General features: G+C 35.9%; 1 long non-coding RNA gene across 2 annotated transcripts; it reads right to left on the reverse strand.

Moving 5' to 3' along the window:
• Positions 1-9,012: 9,012 nt before the first annotated feature.
• On the reverse strand, positions 9,013-12,893 carry LOC113332376. Of its 2 annotated transcripts, XR_003351467.1 has the most exons (7): positions 12,617-12,891; positions 11,873-11,971; positions 11,513-11,785; positions 11,268-11,325; positions 10,292-10,394; positions 9,975-10,191; positions 9,013-9,281 (listed from the first exon to the last, which is right to left on the reverse strand). It is a non-coding gene; the product is annotated as an uncharacterized LOC113332376 (long non-coding RNA). The 2 variants fall into 2 exon arrangements; XR_003351466.1 differs by having other exon boundaries at positions 11,513-11,971; positions 12,617-12,893.
• Between the last annotated feature and the right edge of the window lie 9,616 nt (positions 12,894-22,509).

Genomic DNA, 22,509 nt, shown 5'->3' on the forward strand with positions numbered 1-22,509 from the left:
TGCAATCCAAGTTACCTTGGTCACAAAGCATTCAATATTCACCGTTAGATGAAAAACCTGATTTAACCAAGCTAATATCTTTCAACCGTTAGATCGAAACTTAGCTTGTCACACACAAATGAAATGTATTTAATTTAGGTTTGAGTAACCGTACCTAAACGTGTACACTTAATTGGTTCACAAATAGTTAACCAATGGTTAGCCATATGAGCACTTCCATATTAACCGTATTCATCTTCTTCACATAACTAGTTCAAATGACTCATAAGAACTAGTTGAAGAGTTTTTCAATTGATTAGGTCTTTATGAATAGACACAATTGAAACAAAATCGGTTTAATTCACTTGGATCAATTCATGAACAATATATCCACGGTTTTCAAAGATTGCATTTCTTATTGATTTATTGTTTAAGTTCATGAACTTCCGATTTGAGAAATATAACCAGCTTAGGTACGCGTACGGGTACGTGTACCATAGCTACCGGATTTGAGTTTAGAAACTCAGCAGAAATTTTCGGTCGAAAACTTCCATGGGTACGTGTATGGGTATGCGTACATAAGGTGACTGGTTTAACAGTTTGCAAACTTACAAACTCAATAGAAATTTTCGGTTCGAAAACTTCCGCTGATACGCGTACCCAACATGTCTCCTTCACCAATACCGTATGCACACATATGCAAACACTTGGTTTCCGGCACATGGATTTAAATACTAATGTGCGAACACACTATATATGCTTATATCCATAGTTGGTTACATAATCTCAACTATACATTTCAATCATTGAAGCATTCTTCTATAATGTTATAATAGTCGTTATTCCCAACTATCGTCATCAAAGCTATTTTCAAGATTGAAATGTCATTATGACTTTCGTCACGGGTTAAGATGAAAAGTGGTTAAAGAGAAAGCTTACCAACACATATTTCGAGAAAACGATAGGCGAGTAAACTCATCTCGAAATAGCAAATGTGTATGTATGAAAACTCTCATACTTATACGACTTTGTATCAAGAGTAGGAGATAGAGTAGATAGACTTTTAAGTGACAGATAAGTTCAAGTCTCCATGTACCTTTTGGTCGGATGAAGTTCCATTGGTTCCTTGAGTAGTTCTTCGTCTTCGTAAGATGATCGCCATGGAATCTGGAGCTCAACTACACTAAACTGTCCTAATCCGAGACTTAGCTATAAGTAGTCTAGAAATCAAGAATATAGTTTTGACAACTAAACTTGACAAACATGTTTGAGATAGCAACGCATGCGAGTTCGACCAAGCAATACTCTAACAACTAGTTGCATAACTAGAGTCGATTCTCCTTTAACCTTAGATTTCTTATCGAGACCCTGTAGGTTAACGACTTGAAGACTTCATTGGGATTGTGAAGCCAGACCCAACTATTATCTTTGTAGTGGCGTGATCTGATCTTGCTGTTTCAATCGTGTTGAGTGCAATTGAAATAATTGGCTCGAGATTTTATATCTCCGATAGGCAAGATAGAAAAGTGATCACAAACAAACTTCGTCTCATCGTTTGTGATTCCACAATAACTTGTTTCGCTAGTCGATTAAGTTTATTGTGAGGTGATTGATAATTCTAGGTTGTTCTTCGGGAATATAAGTCCGGGTTATCAATTGGTTCATGTTCACCTTTATTTGTCAAAAGATGGAACAAAAACTCTTGGGTATTTCTTTGGGAGACAGATTTATTCAATCCTACAGACTTTTCTGTGTGAGAAAGATTTGTCTGTCAAGTCTTCGACTTTGGGTCGTAGCAACTCGTAGTTGTGGGTGAGATCAGCTAAGGGAATCAAATGCGTAGTATCCTGTTGGGATCAGAGACGTAAGGAGCGCAACTGTACCTTGAATCAGTGTGAGATTGAATAGGGTTCAACTACAGTCCAGTCTGAAGTTAATTGGTAGTAGGCTAGTGTTTGTAGCGGCTTAATACAGTGTGGCGTTCAATATGGACTAGGTCCCGGGGTTTTTCTGCATTTGCGGTTTCCTCGTTAACAAAATTCTGGTGTATGTGTTATTTTTCTTTTCCGCATTATATTTTGTTATATAATTGAAATATCACAGGTTGTGCGTGAAGATCAATCAATTAGAATATCCAACCTTGGGTTGTTGATTTGCATTTATTGACACTTGAGCATTGGTCTTTGGTACCGTTCAAGTTACTCATCTTATTCAGTCGGGCTCGCAGATTTCAATTTGATGATTGCGGATTGAATTAAGAGTTAGAGATATTAAACTCTTTGATATACTTTATTCTAGATTGAGTATGACTGTCTAGTTGATTCTCTAGAAAGTGTATTGGAGTAAGTCCTCTCAGATTCCCAAACGAATTGTTGGGTGTGGTTGTTAGACCCCCGCATTTTTAGCTTCCAAAATGGATCAATGTCGCTTAAAGGGACGTCATGCTCGTAGTTGATTATCATATGGTGACAAGAGAGTCCCATAGACTTCTTCATGTTACAAACACACCTCATCCCGCTTGGTTTCACACTTACCAATCAACTCGACTTCTATAATCAACGACTTCATACATTGGCGAGATACGTTATAATGGATTCCCTTGAACAATTGGTGATTAACATATTTTCCGGTCATTTAGAATATACGGCTTTTTTGGAACTTCTCTTTAATTCTATCAAAGTCACGCTTAAAGTAATTTTCCATAGCATTCCACACAATTACGAAAGTATCAATACATCCAAAGAGATTGTTCTTCAACCTGTAGTGAGCCAACTCTACCAAACTTGTCGCTTAATTTCCAAAGTGTTTATGTTGGTTGGTACAGACATAAACAAACCTCTCTTTGTACGGTTCCAACCATTGGCGAAGAACATACGATACAACATCGGGGTAATCGGGAGTATCCCAATGGCCGATAAACTCCGAAAAATTTAGATGATACTCTTCCTCGGTAAGAGACCAACACAATGACTCCTATTCACCGTTGAAAGCAACCCATTTAGCATAATTTATTTCGTATTGTTTTTCAACTTCCTGTTTTGCGTCCGCTCGTTCATCTTCCGGTAGATTCTTAATCACATCATATCCTTTTTTTATTGTTTGGACAAATTATTGGTTTCCACCTATTCATCAAATTATACCATATATGGAACGTACAAAGCATGTTATATGCTAATGGGAACACTTCCTCTATTACATTCATCAATGCGACTTCATTGTCGGTCATTATAACCCCAGGAATATCATCACCTCAGAAGATTGCCTTAACTTGTTGTAGTGCCCAAATGTAACTAAGTTCTTGCTCGTCCATTAAGAAACAAAATACCACGGTAAACGGTGACTTCGTCAAAGTACGCCCAACAGTATTCAACAATGGCATCTCATACTTGTTCGTCTTATAAGTGCAATCCATTATTAGAACTTCATGAAATCATTGAGCCAATCGAACACTCTTCGGATGCGCAATGAAGAGTTGTGTTATCTCTCCATCCGAAACCAGATCCTTTTGAACCGCGTAGTCTTTCTCTTTGGACAAAAAAAAACAATCGTTGCATCACTTGTCTATCTCTCCATTCCTTCTTTCTAATTGTCTCCATTGCATTGTAAATGGTGGACAAAGATGAGTGGTTATCCTTGTTATCCTCCTTTATTATTTGGAGCATTTGAAGGGGTGAAATACCCATTGTCCTCATTTTAGATACGTTGTCCATTTCTTGAGGAGTTAGTTTTTCCGCCATGAAATGTCCTTTAAGATGCTCCGAACGAGGGTGGTTATGACGACCTTCCATAACCGTGAAGAGAACCCATCCATCCAAATCTTTGTTGTAATCAAATGCTAGCTTGAATGGGCATTTAATCTTCTTTGAGAAAGTTTTGTTCTTCCTATTTGTCTTTCCTTTAGAAACATAACCCTACCTCTTGTGGTTTTTATCGGGATCACCGTTTCTCTCACAAACTATTTCAAAGCGAGTTTGGCTTTCTTTTCTATTCAAAACTAATACGCGCATGTCTTTTTGTGCATGTTGTCTAGACCAACTCTTTGTATCTGCCGGATCTTTGAATACCAAGTCATTCATGTAGTGATGGGATGTATCTTCGTACAAACTATCAACTGGGGAAGGTTGATTTTCATTGGTATTGGATCAAATCCAACACACGAGAAATAGCACAACGTCAGTTCCAACCACAAACAAGAAACACTTAAATCTTCGGAAAAGTAAACAATTTTATCGACCTTGTCGAACAGAGAGTTCAGTTATCTGAACTTTAGAAAAAAATTGCGATCTTGTCGAACTTGTTCTTTTAATTTCTATTATAAGTTCGGCAACAAAATCAGCACACTCGACTAAACCGAACTCCAAAGTTCGGTTATCTAGTCTCTAATAAAAATTGCGATCTTGCCGAATTACAAGTTCGGAAACCGAAGTAGTACGCTCGACTAAACCGAACTTTTATCTGTATGCTCAACAAAAATAGTTCGGATACGTCTTCTGGAAAAAGATAACCGAACTCTCGAAAACCTCCATTAAAATAGAGTTCGGTTACCTGCATTTGCTGAAACAAGAAACCGAACTGAACATACAGAAAAGTTCGGTTACTTGTTCTTCAAGAGAGGTAACCGAACTACTTTGACCTAGCCGAGATTTGTTTCTGAAATTTTCAGTTTGGCCTATTTTTTCCCAATTCAAGCTACATTAAATTTGAGCCATACTTGAGTACCCATAACTTCATCTTCTGGTTGTGGCTGATAAAATCTATCATTTGGGTCGTTAGCTTGAGTTTGGGGGAAAAGCATTCATCATCTAACAAATAGCTCATACTCGGATCGTTAGAAATATTGACAAATACACTAGGAGATGAAGGAGGTTCTGATTCTGAGGAGGAGTTATCATCACAAGAATCACTCATATCATATTTACCAAGCTTAAAGTAAGATTTTTTGGGTTCACCCATCTTCTTCTTCTTCCTCCCTCTCTCTCTCAATAATTCCTTTTCTAACAAAACTATTCTATTAATAACTCACTAATCACTAACTAATCACTGATTCATCATTACACTAACCAATTTAATTACCAAGGGTAAGCTTGGTATTAAAAAGGAAAACTTAGATAAGGGGTGACTCAAAACTACTTCTAATATCCACCCACAAAATGAATAATGGGCCCCCTCCAAAGTGGAGTGGTGCCCAAAAAACGGTTCATAAGAATCGACTATGTTGACTACTACAACCCCATGCTGGGAAACACTGACACGGACACGACCGACAAAATTCAAAATCATCAGGCTGCGGGCACGTTTATATATATAATAATTAAATATTTTTTATATATTAAGATTATAGTGTTATAATATATCAAATACATTAATCACGTAAATACTTGAAAAACTCAATTATATGCCGTAGGGTTAGCCCACATGTAGAAATTAACTATTATACTAATTTCTATAACACACTAGGTTATCCAACTAGTAAAATGGAGTACAAATTTCTACATGTGTGTTATGTCGGTGTCCAACGCGCGTCCTGTGTCCGACACACATTTGACGCGGATACCTAGCCCAATGGTCGTGAGCGGATACCTTCTTTTTGGTCGACTCACCGAAATTAAAACAAAAAGGTGGACCAGTTAAGATAGAACGATTTTTTGGGGACCATGGTTTTATTAGGCCACCTTCCCTATAGTGATAAGGGGTGTCCTAAAACTTTGAAATGACTAACCTACCCTTAACCTAATTTAATTTAAAACCAACCTAATAACCACCTATATATATATATATATATAACCACCACCACCTCCCACCACCACCGCCCACCACCACCGATTATCACCACCACCAACCACCGATTACCACCACCACCGCCCACCATCGCCGATTACCACCACCACCACCTCCGATTATCACCACCACCAACCACCGATTACCACCACCTCCTCCTCCCACCACCACCACCACCGCCTATTTAAGAAATGTAACAACATCAATGCAATCACAATTAAGTTATGTTACATGATAATTTTATCGAGTATAAAAGACGCCAGCCGCGGCCTGATTCTGCCATGGGACCACTCCGGAGGTATTTTCCAACAAACCCTTCACTTTAATTTGATTTTGATTGCTTCAATCAAATAGAAATCATCAAAATAGGGTTTTAGTAGGAGTTACAGAGCCATGTTCGGTTAGGACGATTTTCCAAAAATAGGGTTTTACTAACCGAACTTCTTGAAAATGAAGAACACGAAGAACAGTTCGGTGCTATTGGATTTAAAACTAAGTCACCGAACTCTCTGTTCGGTTGTTTCGCAAAAAATTTTAAAACTACAAAGTAACCGAACTCCACCCTTAGAACCGAAAAAAAAAACAAATCCAGTCTAACCGAACTGTGTTGTTGTGGCCACTATCTTGAGTTCCAAAATAACAGATTTAGCCAATAGAGTTCGGTTTTTTCGCAAAAAATTTTAAAACTACAAAGTAACCGAACTTAGCCAATAGAGTTCGGTTGATTCGTAAAAAATACTTTTAACCGAACTCCTTGTATTAGAACAACAGAAGTCCATAAGTTCGGTTCCTTTGCAAAATAAGGATATCACCGAACTTTCGTAGTAACCGAACGTTTGCCTAATTGCATATATGCATATATAAGCCCAGTTCGGTTGATTCGCAAAATATGTTGAAGTTTGCGAACCAACCGAACTTCTAACACTAGGTTACTTTTAACCTGCAGTTCGGTTGGAAACTTGGTTGCGTTGAAGTTTGCGAACTAACCGAACACACAAGATGTACCCAAATAAATTGTTAAGTTCAAAGTTCGGTTACCTACCATTTTATCCTAGGTAACCGAACATTACACTGTACGACCAAAAACTCCATTAACGAGCGAGTTCGGTAACCTGCGTGTTTGGAAAACGTAAACCGAACTACACTTTCAGGTGTGTTCGGTTACATGTTCTTGACATATGGTAACCGAACTGACCCAAATCTACATAAAAATTTTCATTTTTTTTTTTGAAAGTTTGGAGCAATTCAACCAACATTATCTAAGTTTGAAGCACACCTTGGTACCCAAATACCCTTCCTCCGGTTGTGGTTGGTAAAATCCATCGTTTTTCATGTTTTCTTTCTTCATCTTCTCTAACTTTACTCTCTCAATAATTCTACTTCTTTAAAAAAAACATCTGATTTTTTAATCTCACTAATTATCTTTAACTTAATCATCTCACTAATCATTACACTAACTATTATGAACACTAACTAATCATCACCCAAAATTAATCAGGAGGGCAATTTAGATATTAATATAAATATCCAGATAAGGGGTGACCTAGATTTACTTCTAATGTCTTTACCAAAAATAAAATCATGGTCCCAAAAAAAATCATGATCCCAAAAAATCGTTCTTAAGATAGACCAAATGCGGGCCAATGATGTCCATCCGTTAATGCTTTGTTTCATTGGCCCACATTTGTACTAGACCCAAGACCACCACTAGTCAGAAAAATTAAAAAATTTGGAGGGACCTTGCTACAACCGGGAGCTGGGATGGTTGGATAACGTGAGCGATTTAGTTCCGGTGTAGGTTTGGATTCCGTGAGGAGCTGCTCCCTTCTCCTCGACTCGCCAGAAAGCTTTCAAGGCAGCATCGCATGAAAATGCACCTTGCTCATCAAGAAAAATGGCAAATTAAACTTACGAACCAACCAACAGAGGAGGTATTAAGAGAATTCACTCGTTGATGGAGATACTTGGCGATCCTTCTCCTTAAGATGGTGGAGAAGTCACACTGGTATGTGGCTCAAACTCTTCAACAAAAAGGAAGAAGAAGAGTTTGAGCCACACACTCATCAACCTATTAGCTCTAACTTCAGTTATGTGCAGAAGAAGAAGGTACCACAAAAAGTTTAATTATTTGTTTGGTTTATAGTCTAAAATGAACTTCCAACTGTTGATAACCTCAATAAGAGCTTCTCCAATGGCTCGTGTATGAAGAAGAAAGTCTTTATCCACATAGGATACACATCCAATTTTCCTAAAAACATTTATGGGTAGATGACATGGCATGGATTTGGCTAGACATCCTCTATGTGAACCTCTAGTTCTATAGGTTCATATAGAGGATGTCTACCCATCCTAGTCAGATTTTTTTTTAATAAAAATGATTTTAATTTATTTAAAAATATTTTTTAATTACAAATCAATATTTTGCGTTCAATATTTTACAAAGCTTGATCTCACTTTGTCCAGTAACTGATTCCCTATAAGCTTGATCCTTATTGATTAATTTTGAACAGTTAATTCTGATCGTGGGTGCAGGAATACATTATCTAGTTGTTGTAGGTATTGTTCATTGATTTGGTACTATTGATGAACAGTAGATTGATTCCTAGCTTTCACTTGAACGAGAATTTCAGCACACTTTTTGTATCATTGGCAGTACTTCCTTTATGTGTTTCTGTCAATGGCTTAAAAATATTTTCTCAAGCAACTTCTTGACAATTTTTCCTCTCCGTGATGATAATTTTTGTGTGGTTAAAAGACAAGTGGGTTGGAGGAGACTTATTTTTACTCCTTATATTTAGGAAAATTGGTTGTATAATAGGATAAAGGATGTATTCCCATAATGCCACATATGAAGCTGACCAAGTGACAATTGGAGAAGCTCTAAGAGAGGATCCGACATTGAGGTAGTGGAATGTTGCCTCTGTAGACTAGCTAATTGATGAGTCTGTATGCCACTTGTTGCTGCATTGCTCTTTCGCAAGGTCTATCTGGGATTACTTCGTAGCAAAATTGAAGTCAGACTTTGGGAGACATCAAATTTCAGTTAAAAGACAGCTGCAGCGAAAATGGCCTGCAAGCACTGGGAAAAATATAGCAAAGAAGGTATGGCCTATCATTCCTTTTTCAGAAATATGCAGTTAAAATTTGATAGCTTCCAGTGCCAATGGCCATTTTACTGATGGAAAAAAAATATGCTATTAGCACCAGCAAGGTAAACGACTAACAATTAACAAACCATAAAGTAAAATAACAAGATACCCAAAGATTGAGATTATGCTCCATTTTTACAAATAACCTTGTTCACTTACGTGTCATTTTTATGCAATATATGGGGCTTATAAACCCAATTAAAAGTAAATATAACTGCATAGCTATCTATTAGTTAGAAGTATAGAGAATTAAGTAAGATGTTCAAGATAATCAAAAACTTAATAACAGTAATGCGTATGTCAAGTAAGATGTTGATAACCCTTTGATACTAGTACTACACTTTCTATCCCCAGCCAAAAATCAATCATCTGCACCTGCAGTGAGAACAAATTCATTAAGATAACATATCAAAAGCAATATTCCAAGGAAATTAAAATTTACATTTTCAGCACAATTAAATGCAAACTCAATAAGACATGGATCATTGTTCTTCTCTATTTTAGCCGATAGTATTAGAGATAAAAGTGAAGGAACTCATAAAACTTCTGCAGTATCCAAAATGAGAACATGCAGAAACATCTACATCCCCTCTACATGACTGAGGCATAGAACGGTGTGTCATTGTCAAAGACAAGCAAACAAAAATAACTGTTAACTAACATGGTTAAGAGATTCACCCAATAGCACATGATGATATCTCACATTACCTAAAACTGCATTCACCCGTGACAATTTGTTTCCGTTACTAAACGCAAGTACCTTAAACTTTTGGAAAATTGCATAAGGCGGTTTTTCGTTTTCAAAGATTTCACTCATCACTCATAAACCAAAGTCTTGTTTTCATAGATTTCATTCATAAAATGAAAGCATAGAAAAGTGTGTAAACTCTAATAATGAAGGTATATCCCGAAGATCAGCCTACTAATTGTACAGACATTGTGCTGCATATCTCGTCTGACTTGTGGACTATTTCCTAACAAACGACTGCCAGAAAAGAAAAGAAAAAAGTAACCAAGAGCAAACCCCAATCATATTAGTTTTTAGTGAGACCGAATTTATTAGATTACCTGAGTATCTGAAAATTGAGCTCATATCTGCGAGAGGCAATCCATGGTTATATTGTTCTCCGTGCACTTCATTAATCCACTGGAAACCCACCTTATCGTTGCAGTAGTTGCAAAACAAGGGAGCCAAAATCTTCCCATCTGCAATTTCACCATTAACGACTCTCCTACCAAATCTTCAGATATTGCTCCTCCACACGCTACCATGTGAGTGTTAAGCCTATAAATCAGAATGGTTTTATCCTTTGAAATTAAGAAATCAAAAAATAAAATAATAATAATGATAAATTAAAATCTCAAATAAATGAAATGATGCTTACAATCCTGTAACAGGAGTAAACATCCGGGTAATCAAATAGAATCCTCCTCAGAAATTTCATCAACACCATGATGCACCCAAGAATAAAAGCCAGGTAAAGCAACCTGTTAGAAGGAGAAATTGTTAATAAACTAAAACCAAAGACGAAAAAAGAAACAAAAACAACAAAACCAGTTGCTAAGCGAAGTTCTGAATTGGACTCGATCAGCATGGACCTTTCCTGTAGATTACCTCTGCCCACCACGACCACTAGTTGCTACACAAAAATTCCTAACAACGTGTCCAAAACCACTTCTCCCGTAATATTTTTTTTTTTGTGGGCAGAGGGAATCTACAGGTAGGCTCCTTGGCATTAAAATCCATTTCTTTTACAAAACCAATCTATTAATGAAAGTTAGATTCTTTCAAAAGGAATTTGGTTTGTGCACCAACATAGAGAAATGCTTCAGAAAAGCTAAATAGAGAAAGGAGGAACCAAACTTGGGCTGGCTGATTTAAACAGAAGTTAGAGAACATCATAAAGAAGCAACAAACTACTTTCCCCAACTTAATAACTTGAAGTACACAACAATCAAAAAGCACAAAGAAGAGATATTCTGATAATCTTTGTACATAAACCAACCATAACAGCTTAAATCACATATGTTGCCTAGTGACATTTATGTGCCTGTTTAATTACTATTTCATACGCTTTCCACAACGTCACAGTTCATAGGCCATTCTCGGCATCTCAGAGTCATAATCTCTTGCTACTTCATTCTCTTCATCATCTAACAAAACTACCTTTTCACTGCTCACAGAAATACCGCAAATGCATGTCAATGATACATTTTAAGAATATGTTGCAGAACACCTCAACTTTGGCCATAGAGGTACAACGCATGCACTAGAGGTATCTAAGTACAAGGCCATCGAGGTATATCGCATGCACTAGAGGTATCTAAGTATCAGTGACAATGAGATAGTGAAAAAATCACCTGTCCATCAATGTGTCGCACCAGTACACTAGTGAACGATGATTGTCCCTTTTGCAGTCTGAAAAGTTAAGATGCAAGATAAAATTTGTGAGAATCACTTAGTTCAGATGTAAATGCAGAGATAAGAAGAACTTGTGAGAATATGTGAGATGCAAGCAGAACTCCATCGGGCCATTATATCACCTTAGACATTATAACAAAGTCACAAAAACAAGATGATAATTAAAATGAAGAATAAATAGTACCACTCTGTACACTGCACTTTCTAGGTGTCAAATTCCTGATCAGAGGTAAATATGGAACTCGCAGAAACTAGAGGTAAATATGGAACTCGCAGAAGCTACAGGACCCAGGGCACATTGGTGGTATCAAACAAGTGCAAAGCTGGGCCAGTTTGTATACATGGGAGGGTATAGGCTATCTGCAACGGACTGCAGAATGCTGCGTACTAAGACAGCGCTCTGCAAGCAGTGCAAAAAGAATCCAGCGTAACCAACCTTGAAGGGACCAGCAATTCTCTAGAAACCGAAAGACAACTTATCAAAGCAAGCAAAGAGGTATATGTACATTTAATCCAATTGCAGTAGAGGATAATAGATGCTTACAAAGTACCATCCCACTATTTCAGGAAGTTACCCAGGATAACGATTAGTGTAATATAATTGGTCCTTCCGTCCATTTCGGCCAGACACAAGAGCATTTGGCTGGTTCATTAAACATAAACATTAGGATATGGATACAATTATCAACACGATTCAAGAAAGAATATCATACTTCTGTGATGCATGACTCTCCTTTTTTTGAACAACTACTCAAAAGATAATATTGAACAGATTAAACCAATCAGAAAATCAACTCCTGGTTAAATACTAAGAGGATATGGTTGAATCATAAATGATTCATAGAAGGAATATCTTACTTCTAAACAGATCAAAAACATTTTAACTTAAAATAACTATCAGTTTCTCAGATCCACGCAATGTAAACTATGTATGAATAGGTTAATTAAGTAAAACTATAACCTCCAACAGATACAATCACCTTACATAGAGGAAAAAATCAGTGAAATGATATGTAACCAGAAGCAATTGACCAATTACCTAGCTAGTATAGCTAGTATTGGATAAATCAATATATACATACATATGACAACAGCTCAATGATCTGTTATTAGTACAAATATTAATAGAATTCATCAATATCCATCTGCACAATAGTTAAAAGAATACTATGGTAGTCTATTGGTAGATGATGCAAAGTGATTGATTATCAGATATGGATATAATTATCTAGGAATCTTTTTTCACTATTTAAGGGAATCAAAGGGAAAGAATATCTAATTATCTTACTTCCAGGGTGACTCTCTTTTCTAAAGCAACATGGGTTACTCGTCCGTATGAGCGATAGCATTTAGCACAGCAATATTTCCTTCCTGCTTCTTCGATTTTGGTTGGAACAACAAATTCTTCTTCTTCTTCGGTTGTCGTTGACTCGTCTGAAACACTTAAACCATTCAGTTTTGCTTTTGCATCTTCAATCGCCATTCTCACCGCTCAGAATCGTATGTCAAATTTGGGGAAAAATCTGAAAATTATGCCCTAAACTCTGCGGTCCTTTTTCTCCTATATGCCAATGAACCAAACATTGGGCCGTCCATGGGCTTTGCTTTGGATTTTACACATTAGTCTCGGAGAGACGACGAAATGCCCATGTCGTCGCCGTTCCGTTGCTGTTATCCCGTTTTTATTATGGGTACATAGTGCGGACGAGAGGTGGGAAGATCGAATACCACTAGGAGGGTTGGATTCCTGTTTTCTCTTCCTCGAGGGAGATGAGAATCACTCTGTTGGGATAACAATTAGATCAGTAGAGGGGCTAGCCTAGTTGGTTGGGTTTGCTAGGGGGAATGGGCTCACGTGTACCGGATTTTTTCTGTAATGATATTGTTGAGATTCATATTAGAACTTTAGTGGGACCGGAGAATCCACTCACATAATTATTTTCACACTATTTATCATTTTCGACGCCCCTAATTAGAGGGACCGGAGGATCCACTCCCATAATCATTTTCACACTATTTATCATTTTAGACGCCATTTCTTTTCTATAAACTCAAACGTACAATAACTAATATGAAACTAAAATATTATTAATATATTCCTCTTACGAAGCTCTATACATTCATATGAACAATTAGGGCATTATGAGATGGATAACATGCCATCCAACACCTTTTTTTTGTTGGTAAGATCCATCTAGCACTTTGAAAATTAGCCGGTGAATATTAACGGTTTTCCATGACTAATTTTCAAAGAGGTAGATGTCGGGGTTTGTTACTAATATTTTGCATGAATATGGAGATTTATAATAGAAACATATTGGTAAAATATTAGTTTTAAATCCATTGTTATTTGGATTTTATAATAAGATGTTAGATAATATGAGTGGAACGTCCCTCTTTATATCATTAAAAGTAAGAACATTTAATCAAAAAAATTAAAGGAAGACTAAGTCTGACCTATGTTTTGATTGGTACCATCATTTTGAAAGTTGATAATTTAGGGGTTTTGTGGATTACAACCGATTCAATGGTGCGAAAATTTTCCCCAATAATTGAGAGTTAGAAAATTGATTTTAAATTTTTTTTCCATTAAAATATCATTTAGGTAGAGAAGAAAAAAGATGATGCAAGTGATCGTTTTATTTAATTGGTCGTGTAAAACCGTAATAAGGTAGGTTGTGTTTAATTAAACTTTAACCTTTTTTTTTCTTTGATACACAAAAGTCGGACTCAGGCCGCTACCCAAACCCAATCAGTTAGAGGAAAAAAGATAACTTGTTAAATCTTGCTCAAATTTTCTAGGTTTCTTTTTTGTGCCAAGAACGCCTAATGATGTAGCAGACACTCTTGCTAACAAACAAAAACTCTTAGTTATATTTTAAATTGGTTTATCAATCCCTTTTATTAATTTTCCAAATACTAGAAGTAGATAAATCTAATGCTAGGAAACCTTCTTCCACATTAGATGGCTCTACGTGGAATGTATCACAGGTTTATAATATCTCAAGTTAGTCTTTTATCGAATCATTGATTTGCAAGAAAAAAACAAGAAAAAAAAAATTATGGTGTGGCTACCTAAAGATTAAGGAAGGGTGACAATTGAAACCCTAGGTAGTAGTAGCCAGGGAAGCTGAAAAATTATGGTGTGGCTACCTAAAGATTAAGGAGGGGTGACAATTGAAACCCTAGGTAGTAGTAGCCAGGGAAGCTGAAAAATGTGGTTACGTATACTGAAGGATGCTCTTACTTAAGATTACAACAATAACCCTTTGTGCTTCCATATATATACAAGTTACCAAACACACACTAAATTCACTCTATCTTTCATTTTGGATCCCCCAAAGTGAAACAACAAGGTTTGCATTTCCTTCCTTCCGTAACTTTCAATCTCTCCTGGAAATATCTACTTTAAGAAATCTCTAGATCAATTCCCAACTAAGTAGTTTACCGTCATTAGTTACAATTGATATATGGACTATGATAGCTTGACATACTCAAGATGAATGTCTTCTCAAGGTGAATTCCCGAGGATGTCTGACAAAACTTAAGCCATGTCATCTTCGATTTGATTTAAGAAGTTAGGGTTGGAGAATAATTTTAGTAAAAATGAATGTCCATTCTATGTGGATTTAGACATTTATCTTCACATACATTTCATTGGAGAAGCTCTAAGTTTACTCAATATCATGTTTTCTGGTTTATTAATTTGGCTTTAATCTAATTAGGGATAAACTTATCTAAAAACTTAAGTCCCAGAAATACATCTTCCGTTCCTATTAGAAAAAATGTACATGGGTATATAAATCACAATTCCGCATCTGTTGACATTTTCATCCCTTGCATTTCTTCTTTAGCACTTTGAAAAAGTTTGACGGATTTTATTTTTATTGGCCTTTTCTATTTTATGGATAAGAAAGTGTGGTTATTTACCCATTTGCACAACTTGATCCTTAGTTGTAAGTTCGGGCCAATTTATATTTACGGAGATTGCCTCGTAAATTTATCTTGGTTTTTATTATCGGGGCATGTTAGTTTCTTGTTTGTGTTAAGTTGGCGCTTTTAGTATAAATATTAAGTAGTTTTGTTGTTCTTTAATTATAAAATAAAGCAATCAGTTGAGGATTTTATTTAGTTACTTTGTTATTCTTTAAAAATAATCAATTGAAGATTTTTTTTAAAAAATGGCGAAAAGTTACTATAAAAAAAATGATACTATGGAGTACTACTTTTGACAACACATTCCATAGTTACCTAAAGATAATGTAATGTAGTGAGGAAAACATTACAAGTTTGTAAATGGTCTCATATAACTTTCTAACATTTTTCAAGAAAGATTGTCAAATTTATATGTTTATTGTTTATTTGATTAACACATAAAAAATATATATTTATAATTATGGATGTACAGAATAAATACATTAAGATAATAAAGATATTTGTCGAGTTTAGCAATGATCCTTTAGTAACGTATCTTCTCATGCACAAAGTCATAATGGGAACTGTTTACAAGGAAAACCTTATGTAATGATTATCATCATAAATCACTCGTTGTGTATGATTAAGAAAAGGGTTGTTGTGGATGTTCTTTTTAAAAAAAAATACAATATCCGGTCTTCAAAAAGGCTTTCTTTCCCAGTACCTTAGTAACCCAGTGGTTGATCTTCATCCTTCCAAGTAAATGCGCAACCTGGTTCTCCTCTTTAGCTAGCCAATAAAAATTCACATCAGCCATGCTAAAAAATTTAGTTATCAATTCTCTGATCTCTCTTAGAATATGAGTTTGACGACTATCGCTAGATGATGATGGATTATCAAGATTTCTGACAACATCTGACTTTTTGTGCTTCATCTTCTCCATAACCTGAATAATATTGTTATTTCCAAGAACTAATTCCATTTAATTTCAAAGTTACGTACCGTCTTAAACTTCACTGCTAATTGAAGTCTCATTTTTACAACAGGATACTTACGAATTGTTTCTTTGTTGACGGCCCAAAAGTACACGCCTAGAATGTGCTGAAAAAGCGGGGGGTATAACAACCATGTACACCCAATAATTTGTTCGACAATATGTATGGACTAAACTCCAATATCATTCGGAGAGCACCAACTTAAAAGCGAGTTCAATAAAGAAATATAACAAAGAGCTTTATCTCTATTTCTCAACACGATCAATAAATCGAACAAACAGAAACCAGCGAGCCTGATTGATATGAGAAATAACTTGGGCGATACTAAAGACCAATGCCCAAGTGTGAATCAAGTTGTATCCAATAAACAAGGTCGGATTTATCAACTGATTGAAGTACGCACAAGCTGTGATATTTCAATTATATAAACAAATATAAAACGGAAAAGAAATAACACAGGCACCATAAATTTTGTTAACGAGGAAACCGCAAATGCAGAAAAACCCCGGGACCTAGTCCAGATTGAACACCACTTTGTATTAAGCCGCTACAGAAACTAACCTACTACAAGTGAACTTCAGACTGGAATGTAGTTGAGCCCTAACCAAGTCTCACACCGATTAAGGTACAGTCGCGTTCCTTACACTTCTAGAACCACACCGGATTCTGCGCACTTGATTCCCTAGGTGATCTCACCCACAACTAAGAGTTGCTACGACCCAAAGTCGAAGACTTATAAACAAATCTATCTCACATAGATAATTCTATTCTGATAGATAAATCTGTCTCCCCCAGAAGTACCTATGAAGTTTTGTTCCGTATTTTGATAAATCAAGGTGAACATGGACCAATTGATAATCTGGTCTTATACTCCCGAAGAGCAGCCTAGAAATATCAATTTCCTCATAGTAACTTAACTATATTTTAGTAAAAGAAGTTATTGTGAAATCACAAAGTCTGAGAACTTTGTGATTACTTTTTATATCTTACCTATCGGAGATAAATCTCGAGCAAATCTTAGAGAAGATAGTACTCAACATAATACAACAATTAAGATCAGAATAGCACCTACATAGAAAATAGTTAGATCTGGCTTCACGAATCCCAAATGAATTCTTCAAGTCGTTAACCTAATATTGTTTTGTAAAAACCTAGGTTAAAGGAGAATCGACTCTAGTACGCAACTAGGACACGGGAAAGTGTTGGGATTAGGTTTTCCAGTTGCTAGAGTTCTCCCTTATATAATCTTTCAAATCAGGGTTGCTTACAATCAAAGCTAAGATAGCTTAGTAACAAAGCATTCAATATTCACCGTTAGATTTAAGATTCAAGCTAAGTCTGCTTAGAAATTAAGCAATTAATCTCCACCGTTAGATGGTCTTAGCTTGTTACACACAAATGAAATATACCTTTATTTAGATATGGGTATCGTACCTAAACGTGTATATTGAGTTGGCTCAATAACAGCTAACCGAAGTTAGCCATATGAACACTTTTAAGTTAACTATATTCATCTAATACTTCTAGATCAAATATGAAAAATAATCAAATGAATCTAATTGTGTTTCAAATAGAGTTGTTCAATTATTCACTATCTCATATAAATACATACAAACAAACTGAAACAAAATATGATTTATTTGTAACTGTACAAAGTACTTATACAAGAATCAATTCATGAACATTAAGCCACGGTTTGCAAATATTGCATTCCTTAATTCATAAATGTTTTAGTTCGTGAGTATGAGAATCATACTTAGCCGATTTTAGAACTTTAACCACTGTGTTCGCAAACCAGGTACGCGAACAACAGCTCCGGACCTTGGCATGTCCAGCCGTTCGCAAACCAGGTACGCGAACAGCGTCCCGGACCCAACTCATATAGAACCGTTCGCATACTAGATACGCAAACAAGGTTCCCGGACCTTTACAGTTAAAACCGTTTGTATACTAGGTACGCAAACAAGGTTCCCGAACCTTTACAGTTAAAACCGTTTGCATATTAGGTAAGAAAACAAGGTTCCCGGACCTGAATCATAACAATACAGTTCACATACTAGGTATGCATATCGTGTTGTATCCGGACATGGTCAACTGTTCTAAACTCCCATTTCAATCGTTGAAACATCCTTAGAAAATGACAATGGTTGTCTCACACAAACCACTAGCTTCAAGTAATTTTCAAGTGATCGAATGATCAATATGAAACTTTCCAAGTCGATATCAAATGATTGTCTCACACAAATCATGTAAGATGTTTCAAGGCAATTTTCACATGATCATCTTTTGAATTAATATTTAGTTTCCAACAAATAAACTTTTTTCAACTAAACTCGTCAAGAATAATGATGAACATAGTTAAAGCAACAAGCTTCCAATATATATCTCGAGAAATAGATACGCGAGATAAACTCAGCTCAAAATATCAAATGTGTATAATATAAAAATCTATATAGTTGTACGACTTAGTATCATTGTAAGATAGAATAGACTTCTGAGTGATAGATAAGGTTTAGTCTCCATATACCTTTTGTTGATGAAGTTCTTCCAAGCTCTCCTCAGTAGATCTTCGTCTTCAATTGATGAACGTCGTGAAGTCTAAAGCTCAACTACACATTCTATCTTAATCTGAGACATAGCTATAAGTAGACTAGAAATCAAGACTATAGTTTTGATCAACTAAACTTGACAAACAAGCTTGCGATAGCAACGCTTGCGAGTTCGACCGAGCAGTGCTCTAACATGTGCCATAACCAGCTTTCACCACTTCGCCTTCTTGTTTTTCTAGTATATTGACCGTCGGTTAAAACTTGGTAGTTCCCAGGTGGATTATAATAAGGCTTTTAGCCAACCAACTCAGCATATGGGTGATTATTGTAGTGCATAATGACACATAATAAAGGTTCTAAAACCCACATATTTTTCTTTAACTTCCAAAAACAGTGGGGAATATGCTTATATTTTTCTTTGAGATATTTTAGGATACTAACCCAATCTTTAATCTCGGGGTCCACACCCATTACAGATATACCACCACCACCCAATCCACCGTTGTCTGAGCCTTCACAAGTATTCTTATTATGAGTCTCATGTCATGTTCAGTTAGCGTCATAAATTCCAGAAAGTCGATTAGAAATAGCTTGTGAGCCTTTTTCTTCTGAAGCTTGTTTTTATCAAAGTGGTACCACATCCGACCTCATTCTTTTATGTCGGTATTATGTTATCATGTACGTAATTCGCTAATTTGGATAATGGCTCAACATTACATGGTAAGTTTGACATTTTTTTAATAAGATATGATGATAACAGTTTCTAGTTATACATTTGGGATCATCACCAGTTATCTTGTTATTGAGAGAGGACCCTGAGCAGAGTCGATCCTGAGTCGAAAGGGACCTTGTGCGAACTTGATTTTAGGGCCTTTTTATATAGTCGAAATTTTCTCGTAAAAGTTAATATATAATGCTACAGTGAATACTTTTCTGTCTTCGTCAACTAAGAAGAATAAAACTATGATGGGAAGAAAACCAAAATCATTTTTCAGTTTCAAGAATCGAATCATACATTAAATTAGGATTTTTTAGTCCATTTTCAATGTAAAAGAGTAGAAATCTTTTACATTTTTAAATGTAGCATAAATATTGTACGTATATATATCCTTACTGTTTGTAATAAGTGACAAAGTTTCAATTAAGAAGGCCACTTATGATCTGATTAGGGAAAAAAGCTATATATACACACAATGGTGTAGCCACTTAAGTTTGTATATACATCAGAGATTAATAATAAATATTCGTGTATATAAAAAAACTAAATTGTAAGAAAAAAGATACAATTCAGCGGTGTGGTGGTGGCGGTTAAGTCGTTAGTCTTATGTAATAGCATGACTGTGTCATGTATGCGTGTGTGAGTGAAAGTGTGTGAGCATAGTATTGTGAGAGTGCCTGTCGTACGTGAGTAATTGAGTTGAGAGATCGAGTTCTGCTGAATATATAAACTCAGTCCCATCTCTGTAATCATTAATCTTTCTCTTTAATCAAATTGATTATCAAAACCGTTTCTAATACAATGTAGACATTCATTCATTGAATGTTATCATGGTATCAAACTCAGAAATCATGAGTTTTTGACCGTAGAGACCCTATGTTCGTGAGTGAGAACATTAACTTTTTGTTCAACAATGCGGGCAAGATGCCTAGCTTTGAAACAGTCCATGATGAGCTTCTTCTGATTCCTGATCAAGATGTTTTGATTATCAAGAATTTTGGCCTGACCATCAATGAGCTGATTTATTTGCAGTTGAAGATTTGCAAACTCGACCCTATAGTCATTCTGAAAAAGAATTAAATCCTTGACAGATTCTCCAACCCAGCAGTTATACTCTTTCCTTTCAATCATCCTTTTGAAGACAAGTTATTGAAGAGGTCTTGAGGAGTTTTCCATACCCCCCCCCCCTTTTCTTTTTATTAGGGAAGGAAAAATAATATAAGAAGTATATATGTTTTCAAGCAAGAGAGATACACCCTTGTTGTGGAAACCCTAAACTCCCAAGAGAGACACGGACGTTCGTGGACTGGCTGAAAATAACATAACAGAGGAGATTCGAAAAGAATAAAATACCTCTATTTTCGTATATACCTCATCATCATGGCTAAATAATTAAAAAAAAATTAATCATAGGATAAGAGTGAGTTACATAGCACCAAGGAGTCAAGAGACTCTACTTTCACATCAAAAGAAAACAGAATAGTCAAACACTACAAATAAAAAACTATAGTAGACTTGAGTATCTCCCAATAGTCATTCTTGCATCCCTCAAGTTAGATGCAAGAATGAAAACGCGTAATATTAGGCAGTCAAGTGAGATGTAATCCCATTATGTGCATTGAGAGATGAGTTGTAAATTCCATCTTAAGGTTTGAACCTGGTATTCCTTACCTTCTTTCGGTTATTTTTTATTCCATAAGGATTCAACATAACCTTGTCAGGTGATCCATCAACAATATTCTTCTGAGGATTAAGTCTAGGACCTCTAGAAATTGGTTCCAGAGGATTGGAAGAGACAAGTTTCCACCATCTAGACTTGGATTTACCAGACTTATTCTCATAAATACTGGGAATGTGTATTTTTGTGGTGTAAGAATTTGCACCATTTGAAGGAACGCGATTCCTTTGGGGATTTCAAGATGAGAGACCATTGAAATCTATTTTATGAGAATCCCGTTTTTCTGCAGGGAAGAAATCCATTGTAGTGGTCATTAGAGAGTTTACTCTGTTGAAGGTTAAAATAAGTAGATTTTGAAGATCGGAAATCTGTTTCTTTCTAGCAAAACAATGATGAACATAGCGATTCTTTTTCCCACAGAATGAACAGGTTCGTGGAGGAGAAACATTAACAGGATCCTATTTTAAATTCATGGCCCTATTAGAAGATTGCAAGTCATGTAAACACTTCTTAGCAGAAACTTCCTTTGGAGAACATCTCTTCATGTACTGTAATTCTGTCTGAGAATTGATCATCAGTACAAAAGAATTTCTCATTAAAACAGAGTTTTCCTTTTTAAAGATTTGCACTGTTCTTGGGATAGAATAAGGGATGTACCTAGTTTCTCATTTTCAACATGAATTCTGTTAAGATCAGATGAATTCGTCTCGATCAAACGTTTTTCTCTAATTGAGTCCTCTTTAACAATATTCTCAAGAACACTAATCTTTTCACGCTGAAGGGTAGTTTCTTGAATAAGTTTTTCTATATTTTTGGAGAAGGATTCAATGATACTATAGAGTTCCCGTTTTCGACCAAGAGACTTTTCAAATTCATCAATAAGCTGAGCATGATTATGGAAATCAATAGACACAGTAGATTTTTTTGAGATTCTGGTGAGATCCATTTCAGCTTTTGACAGAGTGTCAAATGTCTCATTTGAGGAAATGCTATCAAAGTTTGACAAACCATCCTTTCTACCTCGGGATTCAGAAGAATTAGCTAAGGAGTTATCCTTTGAGGAAATCCCAAGACATTTGGAATAATTGAAAGCTTTGGAAGACATTCTGGTGTGCGCAACCGCAAGAGATAATCATCCGTCCACGGAGTCAGATTGCTACAAACACAGACTTATTAGGTATTTAAACGTGTTTGCCTGCTCTAATACCAAATGAAAAAGTGGGAGTCTAACAACCTCACCCAATATTTCGCTTAGCAATATGTATGGACTAACTCCAATATACTTTCAAGAGAATCAGGTAGACAATCAGACTCAATCTTAAGAAA

The sequence above is a fragment of the Papaver somniferum genome, unplaced genomic scaffold (genome assembly GCF_003573695.1).
Source record: "Papaver somniferum cultivar HN1 unplaced genomic scaffold, ASM357369v1 unplaced-scaffold_131, whole genome shotgun sequence".
In the NCBI taxonomy this organism is placed as follows: Eukaryota; Viridiplantae; Streptophyta; class Magnoliopsida; order Ranunculales; family Papaveraceae; genus Papaver; species Papaver somniferum.